Here is a 7,536-nt window from a genome sequence, read left to right as displayed (position 1 = left end):
AACACAGGCCAGTGCTCTGGGCTTAGTGACTAAGAAAGCAGCTGCTAAGTGAAGATCATAGACGTTTCCACTGTGATTCAAAAGACACAACTGCTGTTCCTGCTGTTGCTTCCTTGCTTGCATGTGGAGCCACGAACGTCAGCGCAGATCTGAGGACGTTTGCTTTTGATTGTGACCATCATCTCCATGGGTGGACTGTGGGCGCAGACAGTGAGATGGTAGATGACAAACATGTCTAGTGGCACAGGTGTGTTCCCAGACGGGTCGGGAAACATCACAGGCACAAAGAAGTCGGTCTAAAGGAGAAGGGTAGTAGACCGATTCCTTATATCACAGCCAGCAGGGTTCCTCCTGTCTTTACTTTGGGTTCTGGCAACCCAGAGTGGTTTCCTTGGATACAGGAACTCCCTGCTTAGAAAGATTGAATCATCAAGTGTGTCTGAATTTGTGTAGACCAACACAATAGGACAAATGCTTCCTGAAAAATAGGAAAGGCTCTATTTTTAAGAAAGTGGGCACAAATAGATTTTAAAACATTATATATGTTTCTCTAGTTTTAGTTATTTTATAGTTAAGTTCAATCTTAGAAAAAATGTAGTAGAAGTCAGTGTTATAGTAACACCTTTATTGGCTCTAAAAATGAATATTTGAAACATCTTGTTTACTAAATTATTTTATGATGTTGCTTACTATATATTAGAAATTACCTGAAAATAATAAACATATTATATTTATTCCTCTTTCTAAAGATTGAATGCAAATATAGAACACAAGGGGTATTACAATTATTATTTTCAGGGTATCAAATTGTGAATAATATCTTTTCATTGTTTCTATAACTCACAGCACCTAGAACAATGTCTTAACTATAAAATTTTCAGTATTTTTTGAGGTGAGGTTGCCTTCTCTGACTTTTGAATAAACTAAACAATGTAAAGAGTGTACTGAATATCATTTTTACCATTCTAACTTAAGTACCAACTCAGTAATTCTACATCTTTCAATTTTTTATTAATTAAATTTATTGGTGTGACTAACTAATAGGTTCATATAGTTTTTAAGTGTACATTACTATAATACATGATCTGTATATTGCATTGTGTACTCATCACCCATAGCCAAATCATTTTCTGTCACTATATATTGGGCCACCTTTACTCCCTCTCCCCCTTCTCTCTGGTAACCACCTATTGTTGTCTGGCTGTGTTTCTGAGTTTCAATTTTACTTTATACCCCACATGAGTGAAATCATATGGTCCTTAGCTTTTTCTAATTGACTTATTACATTTAGCATAATGCTGTTTAGGTTCATCCATGTAGCTGCAAATGGCAGAATTTCATCTTTTCTTATGGCTGACTAGTATTTAATAGTCACATTTTATTCAATCAGCTATGGAAGGACACCTTGGTTGTCTCCATGTGTTGGCCACTGTGATTAATGCTGCAATGAACATAGGGGTGCATATATCGTTACAAATAAATGTTTTTGAGCTTTTGGGGTACATACCCATATGGTAACTCTATTTTGAGTTTTCTGAGAAGCCACCATACTGATATTTTACTAGTTCCATCCCCACCAGCAGTCAATGAGAGTTCCTTTTTCTCCACAACCTCTCCAACACTTGTTATTACTTGTCTTGTTGATAATAGCCACACTAACAGGTGTCAGGTGGTATCTCACTGTGGTTTTGACTTGCATTTCCCTCATAGCTAGTGAAGTTGAATATATTTTTATATATCTGATGACTGTGTTTGTATGTCCTCTTAGGAGAGGTGTCTGTACAGATGCTCTGCCCACTTTTTCATTGGATTATTTGTTTGGTTGGTGTTGAGTTCTATGAATTCTCTACATATTTTTAATATTAACCCATTGTCTGAGCTGTATTTGCAATTAACATGTCCCATTTAGTTGGATATCTTTTTTGTTGTTGTTGTCAGTTTCTTTTGATGTGCAGAAGCTTTTTAGTTTGATATAGTCCCATTATTTTTTGCCTTTAGTTCCCTTGCCTTTGGGGTCAAATTCATAAACTGTTCTCTACGACCAAGGTACATAAGTTTAGTACCTATGTTTTCTTTTATGTACTTTATTGTTTTAGATCTTATATTTAGGTCTTTGATCCACTTTAAATTAATTCGGTACAAGGATACAAACTGAAATCTAGTTTGATTCCTTTGTATGTGACTTTCCAATTATCCCAGCACCATTTTCTCCATTATGTTTTTCTTAGATCCTTTGCCAAAAATTATTTGCCCACATACCTGTGGTTTTATTTCTGGGCTCTCAATCCTGTTCCATTTGTCTGTGTGCCTGCTTTTCCGCCAACACCATGCGGTTTTGATTATCATAGATTTGTAGTATAATTCAAATCAGGTAGTGTGATAACTTGACTTCATTCTTTTTTTCTCAGGATTGCTTTGGTTATGTGGGGTCTTTTGTGGATCCATAAAAATCTGGTGATTTTTTGTTCTATTTTTTTTAAATGATATTGGAATTTTGATGGGGATAGATTAAATCTGTATAATGCTTTGGGTAATATGGCCATTTTAACTATGTTGAATCTTCCAATCCTTGAACATGGAATACCTTTACAGTTCCTTGTGTGTTTTTCAGTCTCTTTTAATAATGCCTTGTAATTTTCAGTGTATAGGTTCTTCACATAATTTGTTAAGTTTATTCCCAGTTTTTTGTGTGTTTATTTTGTTGTTGAAATTGGAATTATTTTTTTCATGTCATTTTCTGAAGTTTCATTGTTATTATATAAGTTAGAAGTTGATTTTTATACATTGATTTTTATCCTGTGTCTTTACTCTATTTGTTTATTGTTTATAATAGTTTTTTGGTGGAGTCTTTAGAGTTTTCCTATATACAGAATCATGTCATCTGCAAAAGTGATATTTTTGCTTCTTCTTTCTCAATTTGTTTTTCTTCTTTTAAAAAATGTATGTTTTTATTTATTTTTAAAAATGTATTTGTATTGATTTCAGAGAAGAAGGGAGAGGAGAGAGAGATAGAAACATCAATAATGAGAGTGAATCATTGCTTGGTTGCCTCCTGCACTGGGCATCAAGCCCACAACTTGGGCATGTGTCTTGACCAGGAATTGAACCATGACCTTGGTTCACAGGCGAGTGCTCAACCACTGAGCCATGCCGGCTAGGCTAAATAATATTTTTAATCACAAAGCATATGACTGATAAACAAAAAAGTATAATTTATGTAGCCTGGAGAGTGAGTCAGTTGCTTATCAATTGGGGTATGAAGAAGGATTCTATAATTTAAGAGATAGTTAATCAATCAAAGGACTTGTATACATGCATATGAGCATAACCAATGGACACAGACAGAGTGTGGGGAGGTGAGGGCTTATGCTGGGGGTTGGGGATGGTTGGGGAGAGGTCAATGGGGGAAAAATGAGACATGTAATACATTACACAATAAATAACTTAAATTAAAAAAATAAATAATAAAGAGGTAAAAAATAGATAATGTCACATTTAAATACAATTATACTAACATTTTACAGATATAATTTGTGCCTGAATAACACTAATATTATTGGAATAAGTGCTGAACTTTTACCTTTCCAGATGCCTAACAGTAAACAATGTGATGACATGTTATTTTACATTAAATAAATTTCAGGGCACCTCTTAAGGTGGGGGTCATTACATGGGCTCATTGCTAGAGAAATTGAGGTTGGAAGGTTTTATTGCTTATACATAAGATGTAACTGAGACAGGGCCTAGTGCCAAACCTGAGAATTTTTTTTTCTGAAAATTCTCCTACTGCATAAGGGAAAAAGACTTTAAATGCAACAATAGTCTCTTAATCATATTTTATCCTTCCCATTGAAATCAGTAAGTATTCAATTAACTGAACCTTACAATTAAATGTGAAAGCATTGGCTCACAGAAATACCCAAATATATATGCTGCATATAACTGAATAATCAATTTATGCATTAGTCCTAAATCGTAAAAGACAGATCATTTCTAAATCAAATGTTTCTGTTAAATTATTTCACCAATTTCCTTATATCTAGAATTCATGTGGATTATTCATTTCCTTATATTATTCAATAATTTTTGTATGTATACATTATGTTCTTATTTGGAAATTAAATATTCAAATATGATTTAATATAGTATGGAATAGTATATAAACCTAAATTCTGTGGTTTTTCTATTACCTTATTTTAATACTATTTAATCTTGGGTAAAGTTTAATGAAATCACAAATTTTTATAAAATGCAATTTCTTTGAAACCATTCCAAAACAAAAAACATTATGTATATATAGTATATGCACACATTTTTTAATTTTTAAAAAATTTTTTTATTGATTAAGGTATTACAGATGTGTCTTTATCCCCCCATTGTCCCCTCACCCCCTCACCCTCACCCCCTGTTGTCTGTGTCCATTGTTTAGGCTTATATGCATGCATACAAGTCCTTTGGTTGATCTTTCTCCCTTACCCCCACCCTCCCTTACCTTCCCTCTGAGGTTTGAACATCTGCACACATTTTTAATATCCTATCATCTGGGGCCTATTAAATGTAATTTTTAATTATGTATGTGTATATATATAAATTTTTATACACTTAACCTTTTTAAATGGAAATAATCTTTCAAGAATGGGAATAAAATTATATAAATAAGATATTTGTGTACATTTTTTTTTTTGGTTTCCAAGTCTTATTCAAGAACTCATATAAAACATTCCAGATAAATTAGTTTTAATCCTTCTCTTCATCATCCTGGTTAATCTGGAAGTAACATAATTTATAACTTTCTTTGCTCTTAGTTAATGCATGCAACCAATCATGTAGATTATTCCTGTTCAAATATTTTTGATGATATATTTCAACTATCTTTTGGTAAAAGGCACCTCAGAAGTTGCAGTAATCTTGCCCTTGCTCCTTTCAATGGTCACAACCTCTCCATTGAGATTCCTAGTTTTTCCATTCACTTTGATCCTCTTATGAAGAAATTGCTGAAAATTGGCAGCATCCTTGATTCTATCTTTTACCAGGTGGGTGCAGTCAAGTGTAAACTTCAGAACCTGCTTCGTTTTCTTTTGCCTTCCTTTGCTGCACATTTTCTCACAGGTGCCATGGTGGCAGTGGAGGCAGAAAAACCCATTTTCAAATGTAGCAACCAATATATCTATTGCATACTTTAGTAAATAAAAAACGACCAAGAATCTTAAAGATTAGTATGCAATGTTAATATCAAATTATATTATTGTCTCTACTACAAATATCAGTCATATGTTTAAAAATAATCAAATACTCATAATCATGTTATGATTCATGTGTGTGAGAAGTCAGCGTATGTTTGAATTTCTACTACCCTTAGGTAACATAACAGTAAAGTAAAACATATAGTTTTGCTCATGTTTTCTTCCTAATGACAACAGCTGCTTTTAAAGTATACTCTTGTCTGGAAGAAAACTTGAGTTTGGGACTCTTAAATATAAATTGGAACTATGATGAAAGATAAAATTAAATTTAAATTATTTATGAGAAAACCTGCATAGATAGCCCTGATAAACAAAACCATGCTCTGAAAATGTTACAAGTTAGCTCCTTAAATTTCCATGCAAAGCTCTTAGCAGATGTTTCTCCGAAACTCTTTTCTCTATGGTAAATTTTATTTCCTTCATTATCTGACAATTTTGTACATCTTTTTCATAAAACTTATAAAGAAGTTAGGAATTGAAAGTGTTTATTCAAAGACAATATATTCTGTGGAGTCTCCAAAGTTCATAAACAGAAAATTTTTTATTATTATGGATTTACTTAAATTGCAGCAATGATTTTTTTGATGAGATAAACTGTAAATGAGAAATCATAATTGCAGTTCTACTGAGGGAAAAATTATAAAAAAAAATGTATTGCAATTCTTGCTATAAATCCATTCCTTCTCATCACTGTCATTTGTGAATATATTTATTAGCATATAAATGTTGATATCACTTTTAAATTTAATATGCAGACTTATGAGAAATAATAGTGTCCACTATGATGATATCATGATGACAATTAATTTAAAAATACATTCTTGTACAAGATAATTTATGTGAAATGATAAAAAAAAATAGTAAAGTGTAATGTAAATTCATTGTTGTCACCTGTGATCTAACATTTTAAAACTGAAAATTTAAACTTCATTTAATTCAAACTTGTCACATTTGGATGAAAATACAAATGCAGCTTGGAGTCATTGAGTGACATGCTTATGTTACTACAAGTACTTATTATTGTGTATATATCACTTAGAGTGGCATTCAGCGCAGACATAGATTTAATGGGTTCATAAGAATAAGAACTTATTTAAGTCCCAATATCTCAAAGTCATTGAAGACATTAAATGGTTTTATAGCATTCTACTCTTTCTCTCTAGTGCCTGTTGACAACTTAATAGAACTTATAAAGAACACATTCAGTTGGCCAATGGCCCATGATTTATTGATAATGATCTAGCAGTGAGTGAAATATATGTTGGTCATTAAGAATGTGGGTTCTGGGATCAGATTGCTTGTCTTCAAATCTAAGTTCTACTTTCTAGCATGAGATAGTATATGTGTGGTTAAAATCATGGATGCCCGGGCCAGACTGCTTGGATTTGAATACCAGCTTCACATATTTTTAGCTGTTCAGCTAAAGTTGAGCAATTTACAAAATTGCATGTATTTTAGTTTTCTCCTTTGACAAAATGAAAAATAGAGTAGTGCCCACTTTGTATGGTTTGTTTTCAGATAAAATGCGCTACTGTATCTGAAATCCTTAAAATAGCAACTGACTCCTTCTATCCCCCTTCAATATCTATAGATGAGTGGCAATACTATCTATAAGATTTGCTCGGCACTTAGTACAGTGTCTGACAAACATTAAACATTAAGCACTCATTAAATATTAGCTCTTATTATTTCATTTAGGTAAAAAGAAATAAGTGCCTAGCATGCATCAGTAAGTTTGTGGATCGTTGGGATACATTAGCAAGTCCAATATTTCTGCTTGTCTGCGAACATCTATTAGGCAAGATAGAACATACACAAAAAAGTATCATTTAAAAGCAAATAATAAGTTAGAATGTAATAAGGGCTATAAAGAAAAAATAGGTAGGACAGAGCAAGGGGGTGAGAGGGTCAGGGATGGTAGAATTTCAATTTTACATACATTGAGCAAAGAAGGACTAGTGACATAGTAGTTATTTGTGCAAAGACTCAAATGTAAGTCACAGATATTTTTGAGGAAAAACACTTGTGACAGAGGGAAGAATTTGTGGAAAGGCTTGTGGTAGAAAGGACCTGCTACATTCAGGGACTGGAAAGAAGACCAGCATGGCTGAAGTGGAGTGAGGAGGATAGGAACTATGAGAAGCTGCAATAAAAGCAGTAACTGAGGGAAATCATATAGATCCTTATACATTTTGACTTTGTGAGGTGGAAATCACTACAGAGCTTCGAACTTAGAAATCATATGATCTGGATTGCATTTTAAATTGACCCTTCTGATTGCTATATCAAAAAG

The 7,536-nt window shown here is 32.9% G+C and overlaps 1 pseudogene; it reads right to left on the bottom strand.

Moving 5' to 3' along the window:
- Nucleotides 1–4,685: 4,685 nt before the first annotated feature.
- Nucleotides 4,686–5,116, bottom strand: LOC102244964 (annotated as a pseudogene).
- Between the last annotated feature and the right edge of the window lie 2,420 nt (nucleotides 5,117–7,536).

Source organism: Myotis brandtii, unplaced genomic scaffold (assembly GCF_000412655.1).
Source record: "Myotis brandtii unplaced genomic scaffold, ASM41265v1 scaffold507, whole genome shotgun sequence".
In the NCBI taxonomy this organism is placed as follows: Eukaryota; Metazoa; Chordata; class Mammalia; order Chiroptera; family Vespertilionidae; genus Myotis; species Myotis brandtii.
Note: the sequence above shows the minus strand (reverse complement) of the source record. Positions and strands in the feature narration are given on the sequence as shown.